We start from the raw sequence: 19,321 nt of genomic DNA, 5'->3' as shown, positions 1-19,321 counted from the left end.
GCCTCTGATTGAAGGAGTGAAATAAGAGAAATCTCTAGCTGGATATGTTGGTTAAGCTCGGGATTCTCATGGCAATTTGATGTTTTGTTTTGGTCGGATCTCCCTTGCATGATGTGCTGTGAAGTGAACGCTTGCAAGTTTTAACATGGGCAAAGGATTTTCAGGTAAAAGATGTGGTAGATGAGGCCAACAACCAAGCTCTCTTCCATATTTTGCTTCAACAGTCTACAACAAGCGTATGGAAGGTGTTCCTTCTCCTGTATTCTCACTTGTGCTTTTGTAGTTCCCTTCCTCGTGGGCAATGCCATTGATGCTTTAGCAAAGGAATCTGCCTTAACCCAATATGCTTTCATCTAATGTTAAAAATCCTCCATCTCCATTGCCCTCCCTCGTTACTTTTGTGTGATCAACTGTTGACAAAACTAGGTGAGAAGACCCCGACTTTAGGTAGAGATGGAAAAATTCCCTGATTATGGGTGTCTTGAGCATGCGAGGAAAGCACTCATGGAAAACAGTTGTTCTCGTGGTTTTTCTTTCTAATAAAGTCTCCATTTACCCCAAAATCAGGGGAAAAAATAAAAAAAGAATTGAATATGGGAGTAGCCGGACAAGGAAAGGAGATGGTCTCTTTATCTTAGTCTATTTGCTGAAGTTGACCCACATTATAGAACATAATCAATAGTTAGATTTTATGTAGGAAGTGCGCCAACCGGCCCAATGGGGAGAAGCAAATCGTGAAAAAGAGATCAAAAGGCATTTGTATACACCCCTACCATTTCAGGTGGCATGACCCATCTATCTGCAAAGGCTATGTCAAGACCTGCACCCATTGGAAAGTGAATGAAGGCCAACTGCTGAACCTGGCTCGATTGATCACTCCCCTGTTTCACTACCCATGGAAGATGCTAAAAATGCTGAGTCTAGACAACCAAGAAAAATAGTGCCAGAAGCCACCCTTGGTTAGCCCTTGCAACCCCAACCCCTCATTTCCTCCCTTGCCTTATGCCCCTGTTTCAACAAAATTTTTCTTATTTACCTAATGGTATTAGAAATCCTTAAACTTGTTTCAGTTAAAGACATCTTTAGACGTAAGATTTCCTAATAAGAGGATCAAACAAGACTTTTAAGCTTAATTAAAAAAATCACAAAACTCACATGTATTTTTTTTTTTTTAAATTTTAATCAAAGTAGCTGTAGAATTTTTTTAAGGCACCATTTATTTGTTAGAATAAAAGTATGGTGAAAAATAAATTTTTTAATAAAATTTCAAAGTATGATTTATTTGGTTTAATAAGTATGATTTATTTGGCATGTTAACTTTTTCACTCTTTGTCATTTTAAATTATATAAAATAAGTAGAACTTTGTAAAAAAATATATAAAACAACAAAGAGAAATTCATATTTATATTTTTTCACAAAATTCATTTATTTTTTATTTATTTCATTATATACGAGGCTTATATATATATATATATATCACCTTACTTCCTTTGAAAACAAACGGTTCCTAAGGAAACGCTTTTACTGCACTTCCCTGACCGTTTTCGACTTTCGAGAACAGTTCCTTTTACAACATCACCGTTTTAATAGCGTCTACGAGAGAAAAGGCAGTTTGATCGTTAACGAATGGGTCAATCCGCCGATGGAATAGGCGTATTAAATTGATTTTACGATGGTAGAACGGTATTTTCCCTTTAATTTTGAGGAAGTCTAGCCGCATGGGTAGATAAGGTAGAATGATTCGTGAATTTCTATTTCTGTGAGAGATGACTAACCGTTTTGAAGGCTTTTGATATCCTGATCAACCCCTTATTCCCATCCAACGGTCTTATATGAAAGAAACTATCTCGTGATCATTTACTGCGGCAGAGAAAGCGAGGACCAAAACCCTATTTCTCACCACTCCGACTCCTCTCTAATAAATAGCGAGCATTTACCCAAGGTGCTCCTGTGAGAAGGAATTCAAAACCCTTTTAATCTTTCCCTGTTGGATTATCTAGCTTTTGATACATCGGTTCAACATTTACATCCTTTTTCTTCAGGTAACCTCTTTTTACTTTCATTTTTTTTTGAATCAATTATCGCCATTTTTCTTTTCATTTGTGTAGAGTTTTTTTTTTTTTTTTACTGTATTGTGAAATTTGAGAGAGTTGAAGTTATTCTTTCTCATACTTTTCTCATTCCATTAATAGATATCGTCAACAAAGATCTGATTGATCTTATTACTGATATGCTCTATGACAACTAGTTCTGCAGAGCCCGTGCTGATGGATTAACTAACATTTGTTATGGCGTCGCCTCCTTTTCCAACATTCATGAGAGTGATGGAAAGCAAATATAGCGAGGACCAGCTGCCGATTTTTGGAGCTGTTGTTGCGTTTGGAATGAGAGGGTTGGGCAAGAGATATCGTCATGCCAAGCATGCTATATTGAACTATAGCATGCTAAGCTTCGAGATTATGTAGCATGCTGAGCTCAAACTTGAAGGTAATAAATATCAAAATTTGTTTTTTCTTTGAAAGTTACATTTGGAATTTAATTTATGGTTGAATGATATATTTAATATATGTTTTTTTTTCTTCCGTTTTCATTTCTTGTATAAGATTATTGTAGTATAAATGAAGATCTGAGGATGCATGTTATGGTGCTAGAGCTTCCATGTTGAATTATTATTTCTAGTTTTATTTCTGGATGTTTAAAGATGCATGATATGATGTAGGACCCTGCGATTTGGATTTTTACTCCATTTTCTATTATAACTTAAAAATGTGTTATTGAACCTTCTCTTCTTAATTTGAGAAGAGAAGATATGACTTGAAATCTTGTATTTTGGGTTACCACTTCAGATTCTGTTTTAGAAGTGTGTAAAGATGTATTGGTATCATACAACAGCTTGTACTTCAGAATTCAGATTATTAGGCTCTTAAGAGTTCGTTTTGATAGCTTGTATTTTGGATTGCCATTTCAGGTTTTATTTTTTATACTGATTATTTTAGATTTTCTTTTCCTGATTTATTTATTTATCGTTGGGTCTTCTTTATGGAGTTTAAAAATTTTCATGACATTATGATATTTAAGATATGATATGGAAGAGTAAAAAAACTAGTTTCACCTTACCGTTCAAAATATCTTTGCGCGTTGAAGGAACGTATGCATTTGTTGTGACGGATTAAACTAATGGGGAAGTAATATATGTTGACGCGGTTGAAGGGGTTTTTTTTAACGTATGCATTTGTTGATGAATTTGATACTTATCCTCGGTTGTGGTTTTGATTATCTAAATTATCCATTTAATTCTCGCCTTTTTTTTTTTCCTTTTGGGCCTCTCTTGGCTAATGGGGGATTAACGATTATCAAATCACATGTTGCTGATGACGTTGATAATTTAAATATTTCTTAATAAATATCCTTTATCCCCCCTGTGCCCCGGACATTGTTGGAAAGATTAACCGCTTTCTTCTCGTGTTCTATATAATTTACTTCCCAATGAACTATGCAACAAGGAAAAATAAACTTATAAAGTATATAAAATTAGATTAATAACCATGTTTAATTATATTATTTACGTGTTAATTGAGAACTTCTTGTAGAATCAAGAAAATTTTTGTCATTTCCTATCCAAAATGTGCTGCTTCTACGTCAAATTCGACAACATGAATCGAGAACATTGGACAAGAAGAAGTATTCTTGTAGAGAGTCTCAAAATTGGAAACCACGATGATGAGGAAAAGATAAATTTGATGGATCAAAAGAAAGTCATTGTATCAAAGTTCAGAAATTGGGCAACAAACAATCGAAATCATCAACCAGTTTGTTTAAGCAACTAAAAAACACATTTCATAGAACTCATCAACCAGTTTGATTAAGCAACTAAAAACACGTTAGGAAACTAGACAATCAAACTAAAGGAGTGAAGATAGTTTGTTCTGAACATCAGGAAACATTGGATGGTTGTGAGCTTTAAAAAAGGAAGAATTTCAAGTAGAATATTATCTTGTCTAGGCATTTCTTTGACAAGAGGATTAAAATTTAAGTTGTTTGACAAAAGACTACAATATATGTGAAGATGTGAGGGTGCATTACATGATGCACGTCGGAAAGATGCATGATATGATGTGAGAGCTCACAATTTGGATTATCAATCCATGTTTTATTAAACATACCATTCAATCTGATCTGATGCTGCATTTATGATTTAATTTTTTTTTATTGCTGTGCCTTCCATTGCATAAACCATAGCAATTTTTTGATATGCTCTTAATTTCAGACATTATAGCATATAACACAAGCATGGAATTGTTGAATGTTACAATTGCTATTGTTGTAATTGCTTAAATCATGGGGCCTATAATGGGATGCACGACGATTATCACCATGGTTGGTTTTTTGCTTGCCATTGTAGTTTGTTGTAGTTTTTAACACGGGAAAATGGTTCTTTTTCTTAAAGAAAACAAAAAATATTTCATTAAAGATGTATTATGATGCACAATATGATGCAAGAGTTTAAGTTTGCCTTTACATGCCTCCCCATCTTAATCTACAAAGACTTCATATCAGGTGAAAACTCAAAGATGTATGATATGAGGTGAGAACTTGTACTTTTGGTTACCTCTTTAGATTTTGTTTTGAGAATGTCTAGAGCGTATGATATGATGCAACAGCTTGTATTTAGAGTTCTGGGTTTTTAAGAGCTTATTTTGATGGCATGCACTTCGGATTGCTGTTTTAGGTTTCTGTCTTTTTTGTCCTAATTAGCTAAAATTTTCTTTCATTAATTTGAATTTTCCTTTCATGTATATAGAGTTTAAAATGCTTCATAACATTGTGATATTTAAGTTATGATTTGGAAGAATTAATAAACTATTCTTCCCTTGTTCAAGTATCTTTTGTTGATTAAACAATGAAAATATTTGAATTCAGAAGGATTGGTGGAGATGCAACTCATGTATGGAGTTCGTCAGCATTTGGAATTAGAAAATAACTAGTACTACCATGTATGAATTGAGTGTAATTATAGCCAAGGCTATAAACCATGTTATAATTGGAAAGTTTTAAATTAGAGTCCCTATAGTGAAGGCTAAAATCAGGTTGGGTCCCTTCAGTGGCTTAATTACGTTTGTGTTGAGAGCCTTTTAACACCCTTTGAGATTGTTAGTGGAATTCAAAATTAAATGTTGAAGATTAAAAATACTCCTAAAAGCATGTGAGGACCCAAATAGCCCCATTACACATGCTGTTTTCATTGTCATGCCAAGCACCATAATACCTAATGAATCGTGGCATTCGAAAGGCTCTTTGACACTGACACCCTACATCTTGAAGTCTCATTATCACTCTCTCTCCCTCTGCAACTCTCACTGAACCTCCACTTAACTTCTGCTATTCACCTCATGGTCACTGGCGGGCACGGTGTAGACCACCAGGAACAACCTCTGCACACCTGTGTTTGAACGAAGTATATCAGATAAGTTTAGGGTTTAGGGTACAACGACACACACACCCATTGGGCCATTCTTGGCCTATGGTTGCCCTCATTGGGCCATACGCACACACTCACTCTCTCACCCACACACTCAGACAGTGCACTGCAGTCACGTAAGTAACACCCCAGACATATTGCTCGATAAAATGCCTGTGTAAGCACCATGTAGTGTACACACGTGCACATACATGCCCAACCTCCCAAACCCGCACCCAACCCTTTTAGTTAGAGGACACATTTTAACTTCTCTGAGAAATAAAATTGATTCAGCATTTAATTAGAAAAATCCAAGTTGCAAGGTTTCTAAAATAGAAACAAGTAACCTATTAAAAATATAAACTAATTAATCTCTAATATCCCTACACATTCTTGCATATGCATTTGTTCTTTTATTTTTGTCTTTGTTTCTTTAGACTATTCAAAAGTAGTGAAGGAGTTATTCCATTGAACTATTGAACTTTCCTTCTCTGCTGTTTTACATTTTGTACTCTGCAGCACATCAACTTACTATTTTTCCACATAAACTATTAGTTTAATTAACCTTCCTCATGAAGTTCCTTGTTTGTTGACTATGATAAATCATAAGTGGACCATTTCTTTCATTATAATCCTATTCTTTTAATCTGTTCAATCTGTTCAATCTTCTTGTTATTATTTTCTGGTCAACACATTCAAAAAAGGAGCTCAAGATTCTTAGGGGTTGCCTTGTTTCATTTATGACCTTAAGATTCTTAGCTTTACACCTAGGGGTTTGAATATTAAATACTTTTGTGTCCCTTTTTTCTAATTATTACCTGTTTAAATAATGTTGTCTTTGCTACTATGGGGAAGTAGAAATGAAGTACCTTGTGGAGTTTGAATGGGATGGGAACTATTTTAGAGAATAGGCTGTGTTGGTTGAGTTCTATTAGAGTTTTAGCTCATTTAATTTTTTATTTCTTCAGTTAGGGTTTTTATGTAATTTTGTTTTTTCGTACTTCATTATAATTAAAGGGCTTGTGATCACATTGTTCCATTCAAGTCATTTTACCACAATAGACTTTCTCAACATGGTATCAGAGCCAAAAATTGATTAGGGAAGAAAAAAAAAAAAAAGAAACATCGCTTTAACTTTCCATTGTTGCTGTTGCTACTACCGCTTCCATCGCTGTAACTTGAGCCATCACACCACCAAAACCACATCGTTGCAAAAAATTCTTGTAGAATTACTGCAACACATGAACCATCGCACATGAACCATCGCACCTGATTCTTCTGGAACCACATCGTTGCAACCTGAAAAATTATTGCAGAGCCATTGCACCACCATAACCATTGCCTTCTACCTGTTCTTCTCTATTACATGCAACTTGAAACTCATTGCCTCTTCTTTTTATTCAATCTGTACAACTTAGAACTAACCTAAAACACTATCGCATCTACCATCGAACCCATCTCCGCCTTCTTTTGTTTTTCTTTTTTCTTTGAAACGATACTTAAAAATCATCTTATTGAACCCCATCAAACCAAATCCATTGAACCCACATGGAGCAGGTTAGACTAAGGCTCAACCGAACCATGACTTTCCTATAAAAAAAATTGATGGTCTAAGGGTCTCTTTTGTGAATTTGCATATATCCAGGGGTCTATTTGTGATTTCCTATATATCCAGGGTCTTTTTCTTAAAAAAAAAAGATGTCTTCTATCCTATGAATCCTTAGGGGTGCATTTGTTTGTAATGGTTGGGTGGAAAAAAAAATGTGGGCCCACTTTGTTGTTTTTCACACATTTTCATAAAATCTCACCTATTTTGTGGGGTTTTGAAAAGGCATGGGGTGGGAAGCTTGGTAGACAAACTTCCTTAAATTGAGGAAGCTTGTCTGTGAGGTGACATGTTAACTTTTCCCACCCCATGCCTTTTTAAAACCCCACAAAATAGGTGAGATTTTGTGGAAAAATGTGAAAAATAACAAAGTGGCACCACATTTAACACTTAATCCACAAATTCCTTCCCTTCCTTTCCTTCTCCCTCTCCCCATTACATATGGGACCCACATGTTTATTTTTTCCGCTCACCTTTGCAAACAAATGAACTCTTAGGGATTTTATGGAAAAGTTTGCTTTCAAATTTTTTCCCACCCCACCTTTATTTCGGCAAACAAACGGTGCATAGATGATTATATGTATTTGGGTGGTTAGGTTATTTAGTTTTGTGATGTTTTAGTTGTTTAAAAAGGGTGAAGACTGAAGAACAACAACGATTTTCTTTTTACAAAATGTAGCAACCACGATGGTACTACTGCTATCCCTAGCTTCGAACATTATCCTACTCTTCTACCTTTTTTGGTAAGATTTGATGGAACAAATTATTTGATCTGGTCTCGATCTGGCCATTCTTGGAAGAGGGCTTGTTGGACACATTATGGGCATTATTATCAAGCTTACCACCATAGGTGTTTCTCAGGATTAATGGATCTTAAATGACTCTCTTATCATGTCATTCCTTTTGAATTTTATGAATCCAAATGTTGCCTGTGGATATCTATTACTTGATACTGTAGCACAGATCTTGAAGGCTACTACAAAAACATATGGACAGTCGGGGATGATGCACACGTTTGTGAGCTATAGAAGAAGCTTTATAAGACTACCTAAAAGGGATTGACTTTGGCCCTGAAGTATGTTGAGTTTGCTTATGGGGATTGTCAATCCACTAATCTGGATGATGTGGTTACTTATAGAAAACACATTGATAAGATTCGGGTATATGACTTCTTGATTGGTTTGAATGTGAAGTATGATCAGAGCAGGGTACAACTATTGAGTCGTTCTCCATTTCCTATACTAGAACAGTCTTATGCCTTTGTTCAATATGGGAAAAAAGTCAATTGACCATGCTTTATGCTCCTATTTGGGATAAATCAATTCTACAGTCTGTTAGTATCAAATTTGATTTGACCAAGGAGATTGTCAAGTGTGAGCATTGCCATAAACCATATCATATCATATCAAGGCTAACTGTTGGGAGCTCCATGGGAAGCTTGCTGATTTTGAGCAGAAAATGGGCGTAGAGAAGGGGAAACCAAAGGCTAATCTTTTTGAGATTGTTTCAATAAGGCAATAATACCATCTACAGACATTGGTTTTTCACTGGAGGAATTAGCTACTCTGCGACGTATTTTGAAGTCTTCTATTGCTGATGCAACCTCTACTAATGCTTCTTCAACTATCCATACCAACCACTACATCAGGTAAAACTTTTACAGGCTTCCATGTTTCTTTGATTTTTGCTCATTGGGTCATTGATACAGGAGCCTTAGATCATATAACAAGTTCATCTTTTTTTAAATTTTTTATTTTTATTAATTACATTATTCTCCAATTGTTGGGAAAGATAAAGTTTGAATTGTTGATGGCTCTTATTCTTCTATTGCTGGAAAATGGACCATTCAGAAGTCTCCATCTCTTTCTTTGGCCAAAATTTTGCATGACTTGAATTTTAAAGTAACATTTTTCCCATCCTACTATGTCTTTCAGGATTTGGTAACAAGGAAGGAGATTGGACGTGGTAAACTAGACAATGGACTTTATTTGCTGGAGCTAATTAGAGGATCTACTTCTGCTCTAGTTGCATCTTCTCATCAGGTCCATTCAGTAATGTCAGGCCTTCATCATAGGCATTGTAAGCTTGGTCACCCCCTTTAAGAACTCTTTATAAAATATTTCCTGATTTAGTTTATTCTTTTAATAAGGATATATTTTTTTGTTAAGCCTGTATTTTGCGAAGCAAACTCGTTCTATTTATTTACCTTCTCTTCATAATATTCTATTTATTTCTTGTGTTAATTTACATTGATGTATGGGGCCCTTGCCGATGTGTCTATTACTAACCATATATACTTTGTTACTTTAATTAATTGTACCTTTTGTTTTATATGCATTTATCTTTTAAGACAAAAAAGAGAGGAGGTTTTTCGATGTTTTTGTGATTTTCATAATATGATTAAAATTTAGTTCAATGCTACTATGAAAATCCTTCATAGTGACAATGGCTTGGAGTATATTGATGATGAATTTTAGAGATCTCTTTCACTTTGGCATAATACAGCAGACCAATTGTGTTGATACGGTTGTGCAAAAATGGGTTTACCAAAAGGAAGAATTGACATCTATTAGAGATAGTTTGTTTTGTTATGATTGCTATGAATCTCTTTAACCAATATTGGAGTGATGCCATACTCAATGCCTCTTACCTAATAAATAGGGTGCCCATTTGGGTACTTGGTTTTAAATGTCCTAATAAGATTCTCCAAGGAGGCTCTTCCTTTGTTATTCCCCCAAAGGTCTTTGGTTGTGTGTGTTATATTGGAATCACAACACACTAGAGTAAGTTGGCTCCCCATAGTCTACTACGCATATTTTTGGGATATTCTGCTACTCAGAAGGGGTACAAATGTTATCATCCTCCTTTCATGAAAACCATTATGTTTATGGATGTAATTTTTAATGAGTCTTGCCCTTACTATACACTTCTCTAGGAAAAGAAGCCTAAAGGAGAGGTATTCTTTTCAACTTTGGACCTTCTTACCACATACATAGACTCCCACACACAACTTAAGAGCTTAGGAAGAGTTTGACTAAGGGGAGACTTCGGCCAGTATACTGGAGGACTCTAATTCTCCCCCTCCATTTTTTGAACTATGTGAAGAACCTGACTAGGGGGAGATCACTCCTATAAGACACTTATTGAGGTCTTTCAAAACAAGATTAACCAAAATAAGGAGGTTCAAACTTTTGAGAGGAAGAATTACAATCGGTCAAAGCAAGTGAAGAAAGGTGACATGTTTCCACTTCAATCTCTTGCTCCAAAATCAGATTTTTGAGTTATAAATTGCTCCAAAATGGTTGAAGAGATTAAGGCTTCCAACAAAACAACATCCACATTCAACAAGGTAGGCTGGAAAAACATTTTGGAGAAATTTAGAACTAGGTCAAACATCAATTATGAAATGAAGTTCAACAAGTTAAGGTAGCAATACGCTAGTTTCGAGAAATTGCTGGAAACTACAGGATTTGGGGTGGCTAAAATGTAAGTAAGTTGCCTCAGAGGGGTGGCTAAAATGTAAGTAAGCTGCCTCAGAAGATTAAGTCAGAATAAAAGTAAGTTTTTCTCTCCTTTCCACGTGGTTGTGACTCCACATTTATACCATGTGAGTCACCTATTTTGTTATCAACAAGATCTTGCGCATGTGCCTAATGTATACGGGATTGGGCTCCTTACTGGAAGGTTCCTTTTCGTCCAGATTCGTTCGCTTATTTACACTATTAGAGGCATCATCCCATAAGTGCTTTCGTTGAATAGGGTAACCCCTGACCCAACTGTCAAGGTTTTGTCTATGGATCAAGCTGCTACCAAGATAATAAGTCGTGTCAATTTTATTCATATCACATAACCAAAGCCATGTTTGATCCAAGATTTTAGCTCATCATCTCACCTTGAAATCTCTTAAGAGGAATGGGGCTTTCCTTTTAAATCCCTTTGCACATCCTTAAAAAGCTTAAAAATACAAGTAATCATCTCATTTGGCATCGAAGCGATGTCCAACTCACTATATATATACCGCTCCCAAGACTTCTCTCACTCCGGCAATGCAACATTGAAGGGCAAGCCACAAATGTATCTCCTAAGTACTCCCTATACCTAACTTTTTTTCCAAGACTTTAGCTCACCATCCCACCCTTAAATCATTGTAGACGAATGATGTTTCCCTTTTGATTGTTCTTGAATCTTTATCGACCATCCTAACAAAAGTTGCCGGCTCATTTGGTATCATTACAGAGATCTATTCGACTAATAAACAAGATATCAACCAAGATACTTTAAGCTCCAAACCTTATCTAAGGTACCTAACCTCACAAATTTTATTAGTTTTTGGAGTGAGAAAATCATCTAGGATCACTAATCTATGCTTTATTTATCTTATTGATATTTTTTCATGTATCCATTTATATCACCACCTATAAAAATCTTAACCCCTTCATGAATTACCACCACCAATCCTTCCATCTGTACCCAAACACAAGCCTTAATGGGTATAATCCTACCGCCAGATATTTTAACATCCACCAAATCTTGACATTACTTCACCCATGAATGTTGTGCACACATTCTTAATTTAATTGTGCATGATGGATTGAAATGTATTGATGAGTCTCTAGAGTTAGTGTGATCTAGTGTAACCTATGTGAAAGCATCTCAAGCTAGGAAGGTAATGTTTTTGGAAGTTTTGTAAGCAAGTGGGATTAGAAAGTAATTAGGGATTGCATGGAGATGTCACCACAAAGTGGAACTCAACTGATCTTATGCTTGAATCTGTAATTTTTTATCGAAAAATATTTAAAGTTCTTAAGGATTTGGAGAACAATTATCAAGCATGCCCAATTCAGATCAATGGTCAAAGATTGAATGTTTGATAGGTTTCTTGCATCCTTTTTATGAAATTATTGTTTTATTATCTGGCTCCAAGTATCCTACATCCAATCTATATTTTGTCAATATATGGAGATACATCTGAGTTTGTTAGAGGATATTTCAAATACAAGAAGTTTCATGAGGTTAATGGCAGTGGAGATGAAAAAGAAATTTGATAAGTATTGGAGTGGTTATAGTACGGTTTTAGCCATTGCTTTGATATTTGACTCTCGTTACAAGCTTGATTTTGTAAAATGGGCATTTTCAAAAATTGCTCCTTTAGTCTCAAATGCTGATGTTATGTTTAGCAAGGTGAAGATTGCACTATATCAAATGTTTGATGAATAAGAGTATGCATAAAAGTGGATATGAGAATCTATAAAGTGTAATGCCTCCTTGTCCTGGGAAATTTAAAACAAAAATTATATTATTTTATCTTTTTTAGAATTGTAAATTTTTATATTAATTACTAATATTACTAACAATTTATGTATTCCTTAGGAATTTACGGACATCTGACCCAAAGATTCCATGCACGGATAATGATGATAATTTTGATGTGTTGGCTTATTGGAAGGCAAATGGGTCAAGATATCCAGATGTTGCTCAAATGGCTCATGGTGTACTAGCTATTCTAGTTTCAACTATGGCATTTGAGTCAGCTTTTAGTGTTGGAGGTCGTGTCATTGATAAGTACCGAAGCAAGCTACTACCAATCAACGCTAAAGCATTAATATGTATTCGAGATTGGATGTTTGATGTTGATTTCAGAGGTGTTTCCCCCCTTTCCCTTCTCCTCTCCCCTTTAATCACATATTTTATAATGAACTTTCGTTTTTCAATTAATAACTTGTTTACTTTGGTGTGTAGCTAAACCTGCTGATGATCTTGATGAGTTAAACAATGCGTTAAACAATGTGCTAGTAAGCGTCATGGCATCAAGTTTAACAACTGCTACTTCCTCTGCTTGTTCTAACTTTTGACTACTAAGGTAGTGTACTATTAAGTCATTTGAAATCTAGTAGCATTCATTCTATTATGTTATGCTTTTGTTGTCATGTTGTTAAGACTTCTAAGGACATGTTTTTTATAAATATTTAAGATTTTAAAGTAGCTTAGCTTTTTTTTTTTATATATTTTTTTTTTTTATTCTCATTTCTCATGTTTTATTTGATTGGGTTCAAACAGGTGTACTTGAACAAAGTATTCAACAATTAAGGAGGAGGTTGAAATTCAATGCTTTTGGAATTTGGATGAACTCATTGAAGTTTCTCTAAATTACTTTATTGTATTTGTTGATACCCTTTGTTTATTCCTTTCAAAATAGAGCTTTTTTGTAATGGTGTTTTTATTCCTGTGATATTTAGAATCATGTTTTTGTAATTTTATGCCATGATGGTAGGACCAATGGACCATGCGTTGCTACTAGGCTCTAGTAGATCTATTCCTTACCACAATTAATTTCAAGTTGAGCCTTCATATAAATCCAATTTCATTGGGTGAAGATTGTAAGGTTGATCTACACATGATAGAAGAATCTAAATTATTTATTTTTTTGGGGTTGTGGGGGTGTTTGGATCAAGGCATCAAGCTAATGCCATCACTAGATTTACTTGGAGTCTTCTTCCTCTCTCTTTTGTAGTTTTGTGTGTGAGGAGTTGAGGAAAAATAAAAATAAATTTCAATATTTATTTTTAAATTAGTCCAAACCGTTAGCCCAAACCGAATCCAACCCGTTAGCCCCAAACCGCTAATCCACCCGAACCCAAACCGCACCAAATTGAAATCGCACCGGAACCGTTATCTTTTAAATGGGTGTTTGGGTTGGGGGGTTTCCAGCCGAAACCGCTCCAAACCGCACCATTGACACCCCTAGATTGTATGTATTATATATGCTTTTAAATAGGGTATGGACTATGAAACTTTAGCTATATATAGTATGGATTATGTGTGTTTTTTATTAGGTTATGAACTATAATTTTTTTTTTATGCATTATATGTGCTTTTTAATAGGTTATTATGGACTATGAACATTTGGATATGCATTTGATGGATTGTGTGTCCTTTTTAATAGGGTATGGATTGTAAAATTTTTCTTATACATTATATGGATTGTTATGAATTGGATATGAATGTTTTCTCTTTTTTTATTTTTTTATTTTTATTTGAATACGGTTTTTGTGATTATTTTCAGGGATTAGAAGTCATGGTATGGATACATCTAGTGATTCAGATGAAGAGATTTTCGTGGAGTATTTGGGTTTGGAGATGCTGATGGGTCAACCACAACAACTCACTCGTGTCCTTGAACCAATATGAGATAGAAAATCATGGGATCAGAATGTGTTAGAGAAATCTTAGGGGGACACATAGATCGCGTCTACGAGAGATTCAAGATGGAGCGACACATGTTCTATAATCTAGAGTCCAAAATGCGATATCGAGGGTGGTTAGATGATTCTAAGTACATTTGTGTAGATGAACAGTTTGGGATCTTTTTGTGTTTACTTGGCCGTGACTTTAAATATAGGGATGTTGTGGAAGATTTTCAATGCTCTCTTGAGACAGTCACAAGAGTAATTAAGAGAGTGTTAAATGTTTTGGTGATGTTAAGCTGAGAAAACATAAGGCCTCCTAACCTTGATGCAATTCCAACAGAGATCCTAACAAATCCAAACCACTTTGCTTACTTTAAGGTATGATACACACTTTCATTATTGGAATACAATAGTAAGCATTATATTTTATGCTTAGTTGGAATTTGCCTTTTATTTTAAAATATCTAACTTATTGCTTTTAATCACTAGGAATGATACAATCACCTATTATTTTGTAGGGAAAGTAACACTATCAAATAGCAACATGAGGATTGGAGGTTTGAGGGTTCATACACAAGGTGGTGATCGTGTTGAGTTAATTGTTTTTCTTATTTATCATTATTCAACGTCATGAGGAATGCAGGTTCGGGATGCTTGATGAGGTGCTGGTAGTGATGAGTGAAATTTTGCATATTATCCTTCTTTTACTTTTTGACTATTATACTGATATTCAGCTTCATGTTTTAGCTTTGAACTGTGGCTAGAAGAAGTCACAGACATAGAGGCTTCACGAAGGCACTTGTGTTGCTTGCTTGCTGTGAGGGATTATGAATCCATATCCGTGCTAATGCTCTAGGACTGCCTTGCAATCAAGAAGGATGTAACATATTGAAGAAGTGGGTTGGTGTAATTCCCAGAGCCAACCATGAGTTGCCGATAACATGCCCCCTTGGAAGATATTTCAGAGGCTGGAAAGGAAGACGGTTCGAATAGATATTATATCCCTTTATCCCTGTTATTCATTCTCTCTCTTTGATGACTTAATGATGTGTTACATGATATAAACCCCATTTCTTTTATGAATGCAGAAGTTCGACATACCAATTGAGTGCAAAAATTGGGTGATTGCAAAATTCAAAGGGTGTTGGAGAGATCACAAATATTTGTTTGAGTGGAAATATTATGTTGCTTACGAGTTGGATGTAGATAGGATGGCAAACACTGGCCTCTCACAGATGCCAATTGAAGATTGGAGGGCCTTGTTTGACATATGGAACTGTCCCCAGGTAAAACTTATTTCAGTTTACTATGAGATTCTTAATTTTACTATGTAAGCAAAATTGCGTTCAACATTAATGGAAAATTTTCATAAGCTATGTCTGAAAGAAACAAGAACAATCAAATCATAAAATGTGCCACACTACGAGGAGTACTTTGTTTGCAGTTATTCAAGAAGAGATGGTACATAGTTTATGTTGTGTTGATGAATTCTCCATCAATATTGCCTTCCTAATAGATTAATATCTAATAATTTTCTGGTTTGATTATGAAGCGCTTGGAGTTTCTTGACCTTATGCCTCCCATATCGCATTACCTTCTTTGATAAGACACACATCTAATGGGCGTTTCAAAGATACAGAGTCGGAGGACAAAATGGTTTGTGGTCCTTCAACGAAGTTTTGAAAAGTTACTATTTAAATTTTTAATAATGACAAATCTAATTTTCAAATTCATGTGCAGGCCAAATTCATGGAGGAGCTTGCAAATGAAAGTGGAGAGATGCTTGGATAGGAATGTTCGAGAAATGCATTTTGGAAAGTGTTCAGAAGGGATTGTCATGGACGGGTGCACCTTCAAGGTGTAGACTTAATGCCGAGGATGGTCTATTGGACACATGCAATGGGTGCACAAAAGCATGATGAAGATATGTGGGAGTTAGGAGAGAGAACGATGATTCAAGGGAAAGTGTCTCATCAAGAAAGGATGATTGCATAACTGCAGTCCCAAATGCTTGAAGTTGCACAATTCATCAACTCACGGAGGTCCCAGATGCAGGTATAACCATAAACTATAGTTTTGAGAAATCTGATGCATCAAGAAGCCAGACTGTTTGCAATAACTAGAGCTGATTTATTTGCTTTGGGTTGTTGGTGACTATTTTTTTCCTTGTCTGAGTATTGCTTGGGCTGTTGTGAGAGCTTGGTGTACTGCTTCTGTTTGTGGCAACGTTTCTGCCTCTGTTAGCTTGAAGAAAATTCTGTTGAACAGTGGCTGATTGTGGGGAATGTCTTGAAATAAAAAATATCTATAACCTATCCTTGAGACTATCTGTTGTCTTTGTATTGCTGGTAGGAGTTTATTAGAGTCAGAGAGAGAGTTTCAGCAATGATTAGAAAGGGCAGCAGCTTGGATAAAATATCCCGAGCTATGTTTTCTGGTTTATGCTTGTTTGTGTTCTTTTATTGATGAAATGTTTGGTCTTATGATTGATTGGGATCAGCGATTGGGTGTAGATTACTGTTATTGAAAATTCTTGTAAGTTTGCTTGTGTGTTCTTAGATGTTCATTAAAGAATTGTGCTGACAGATTAACATAAAGGTTGAAAGGAAAAGCTATGTACTGATCTGTGAGTAACCCAATATGTGGTGAAAGGTTGCTGTTTCTCAAGTTTTCAAAGTGAAAAGCTATGTGATCTGTTTACTGTTTTTTTGTTTGTTTGTTTAGGCTACTTGATTACAAACCAGGTCTGAATCTAGTTATAAAATTCACAAAATGGTTGAATTCTAGAGGTAAACTACTCTTAATTTTATAGTGTTCAAGGAACAGCAATAAAAGAAGACAAGAGGAAGAATAAAAGGAGAAGAGGAATTGCAGAGCCTTTTTTTATTATTTATTTAATATTTTTTTGGGGGGGGGGGGTTGGGTGGGGCGGGGGAAGCTACAGGCCTCTGTTGGCTCTCCACAAGCGTGAGGTTAAATTATTTAATTTGTCAAATCTGCCCCTTTCAGGGTTACAAACTAATCTCTTAACTTGGGCCTGTTGTGAAATTAAAACTTTAAACAGATTTCAACCCTCTAAGACTCATTCAATAGCAATAAATGTTATAATTAACTCTCTAAAACTCCTAGTCAGCTCAGCTTCAGATAAGCTCGACTAATAAACCAAAATAATCTTACTAGACCCAAAACTTAATCCAAGGCAATTTTGCACCTGCAGTAGCATAACTCATCAGGGTCCATTTATTCTAGATATTGTTATCAGTCCTGTTGGATCTAAGGGGTTACTAATCAGGCAGTTTCAGTTGGGATGTTTTTTTTTTTGGGGTCAATACTGGGCCAAGCCTATCCAGTAAGGTACATTTCTGTTTTTGTCTGGTTTGGTTGCCATTTTTGTCTCATTTTCTTTGTCTGATCCCTGTTAGTTTAGAAACCCAGATGAATTTAACGACAGAGGAAGACAATTCTAAGCCCTCCTCCCTAGCCACTCTATTTGGCCAAGTGAAGTCAGAAAGCAGTCAAGAGTCCATCTACTTTGGTCACTGGGGAATGTGTGGATTAGCAGGGTCAAAACCTGCCAAAAGTTCTGAACCTTTTGTCAAACACCAGTGAGTTGGGCTGACCATGCCCTTGCTGCTGTGGTCAATGTTACAGCTTTGGTCGGTTCATTCTGGAGGATGAATAAAGCCCTGTTAACTTTGTTTACTGTCTCAGTTTTTGATCCAGTTTCCAGTTGTTTTACAATTTTCACTCTTTTCAGATCTTTATTGGTCTAGAAACCTATGCAAAGTTAAGAACTGCAGAATACTGAAACCTGCCTAATCAGATCTGCTTTAGCTTGACTAACCCAAAAATGATTCTGCTGGATTGAGACCTGCTAATCGAGGCCCCTGGACCTCACTGCACAAAATAATAATTCAAATAAAAAGGTTCTAAAAAATAATATTGATCTAAAATGTCTGCTTCCTAACAAAATGAAAACAAATGTAAACCAGGTCTGAAAATAAAAGAAAATAATGTTTTTATGTTCTTGAAAGTCTTTTGATTGCTATGGCTATTCCGTTTGGTACGTCAGCCTAATGAAATTATGAAACCAGAGAAAGGGTTCCAAGAGACTTTACATATGATCTGTTCTTGTAGTTTAAAAGGGTACTGTTATACACTGGTCCAAATCCTCGCTCTCCTATTCTGTTCCCAGATGAGATGTTGTTCGAGGCTTTTCTCACATGTTTAATGTTGTCTTTCCTAATTTGTAGAGTTTCATATATACTCATTCTTTGGTTTCCTTGTAAAATTTTCAGATGCGTTAGCTCGATAACAATGGTGATAAAGACCACTTGTGCAACTTCAACATTGAAGATTTGGATGGGTATAAAATGGTCGAGCAAAGGAGCTTTTTAGTTTTGAAACTTTTGTGTTATGTATCTTTTGATATGTATGGAGACATTACAAACTTTCAGACTTTCAAACATGGTTTTTTGTTAATTTTCATTTGTTTTGTCCCCATTAAATGTTGTGAGTTTTCAAGCAGCCAAGCAACATGTAATTTAAGTACATGCTATGACAGACTTTTTCAAAAATAAATAAATAAATAAATTTCTATATTGCTTATGGACATATTAGGCTGTAGACAAAATGCAACCATTGTGGCCACAAGGGAGATTGAAGCAGATGGTTGTCCTATTTTTCAGCCCATTAAGATAGTGTCTTTTTCATTCTATTACATGCGTCGTGTACCCCTCAATCCTTGGCTAGAATGGTTAATCATTGGACTGCTCTATTTGATTCTCTGAGAGATCTTGCAATACATATAATGGCTTTTGGGGATTTCATTTAGGTTCTATACTCTTGATTTTCTTAGCAAAGTTTCTAGGTTAGGTGTGAATTACTGTGATACATATCTACTGACCAGTACCAACCAATTCATTTTGAAGTTAACATCAGAATCAGTTCGCAGCCCACCAATTGCTGTATTCCTACCAAACTCCAGCTGTTGCATCTGACTGTAAATGAAGAAATCAGACTTGGAACCCATTAGATGTAAACTATGTCAGTTTTCATGGTCTCAGGGA

The 19,321-nt window shown here is 35.5% G+C and overlaps 1 long non-coding RNA gene across 7 annotated transcripts; it reads left to right on the top strand.

Annotated features, from left to right (window-relative positions):
• Positions 1-1,668: 1,668 nt before the first annotated feature.
• On the top strand, positions 1,669-18,857 carry LOC149026932 (uncharacterized). Of its 7 annotated transcripts, XR_016173713.1 has the most exons (11): positions 1,669-2,043; positions 2,250-2,488; positions 9,000-12,707; positions 12,805-12,925; positions 13,948-14,630; positions 14,771-15,235; positions 15,341-15,538; positions 15,626-15,713; positions 15,805-15,908; positions 15,993-16,307; positions 18,551-18,857. It is a non-coding gene; the product is annotated as an uncharacterized LOC149026932 (long non-coding RNA). The 7 variants fall into 7 exon arrangements; XR_016173716.1 differs by lacking the exon at positions 15,626-15,713 and having other exon boundaries at positions 2,258-2,488; XR_016173718.1 differs by lacking the exon at positions 15,626-15,713 and having other exon boundaries at positions 15,805-15,892.
• Positions 18,858-19,321: the final 464 nt, after the last annotated feature.

The sequence above is a fragment of the Hakea prostrata genome, chromosome 1 (genome assembly GCF_041222555.1).
Source record: "Hakea prostrata isolate BN-2017 chromosome 1, UWA_Hpros_2, whole genome shotgun sequence".
Lineage (NCBI taxonomy): Eukaryota > Viridiplantae > Streptophyta > Magnoliopsida > Proteales > Proteaceae > Hakea > Hakea prostrata.
The sequence above is the reverse complement of the archived record's forward strand: the minus strand, read 5'-3'. Positions and strand labels throughout refer to the sequence as shown.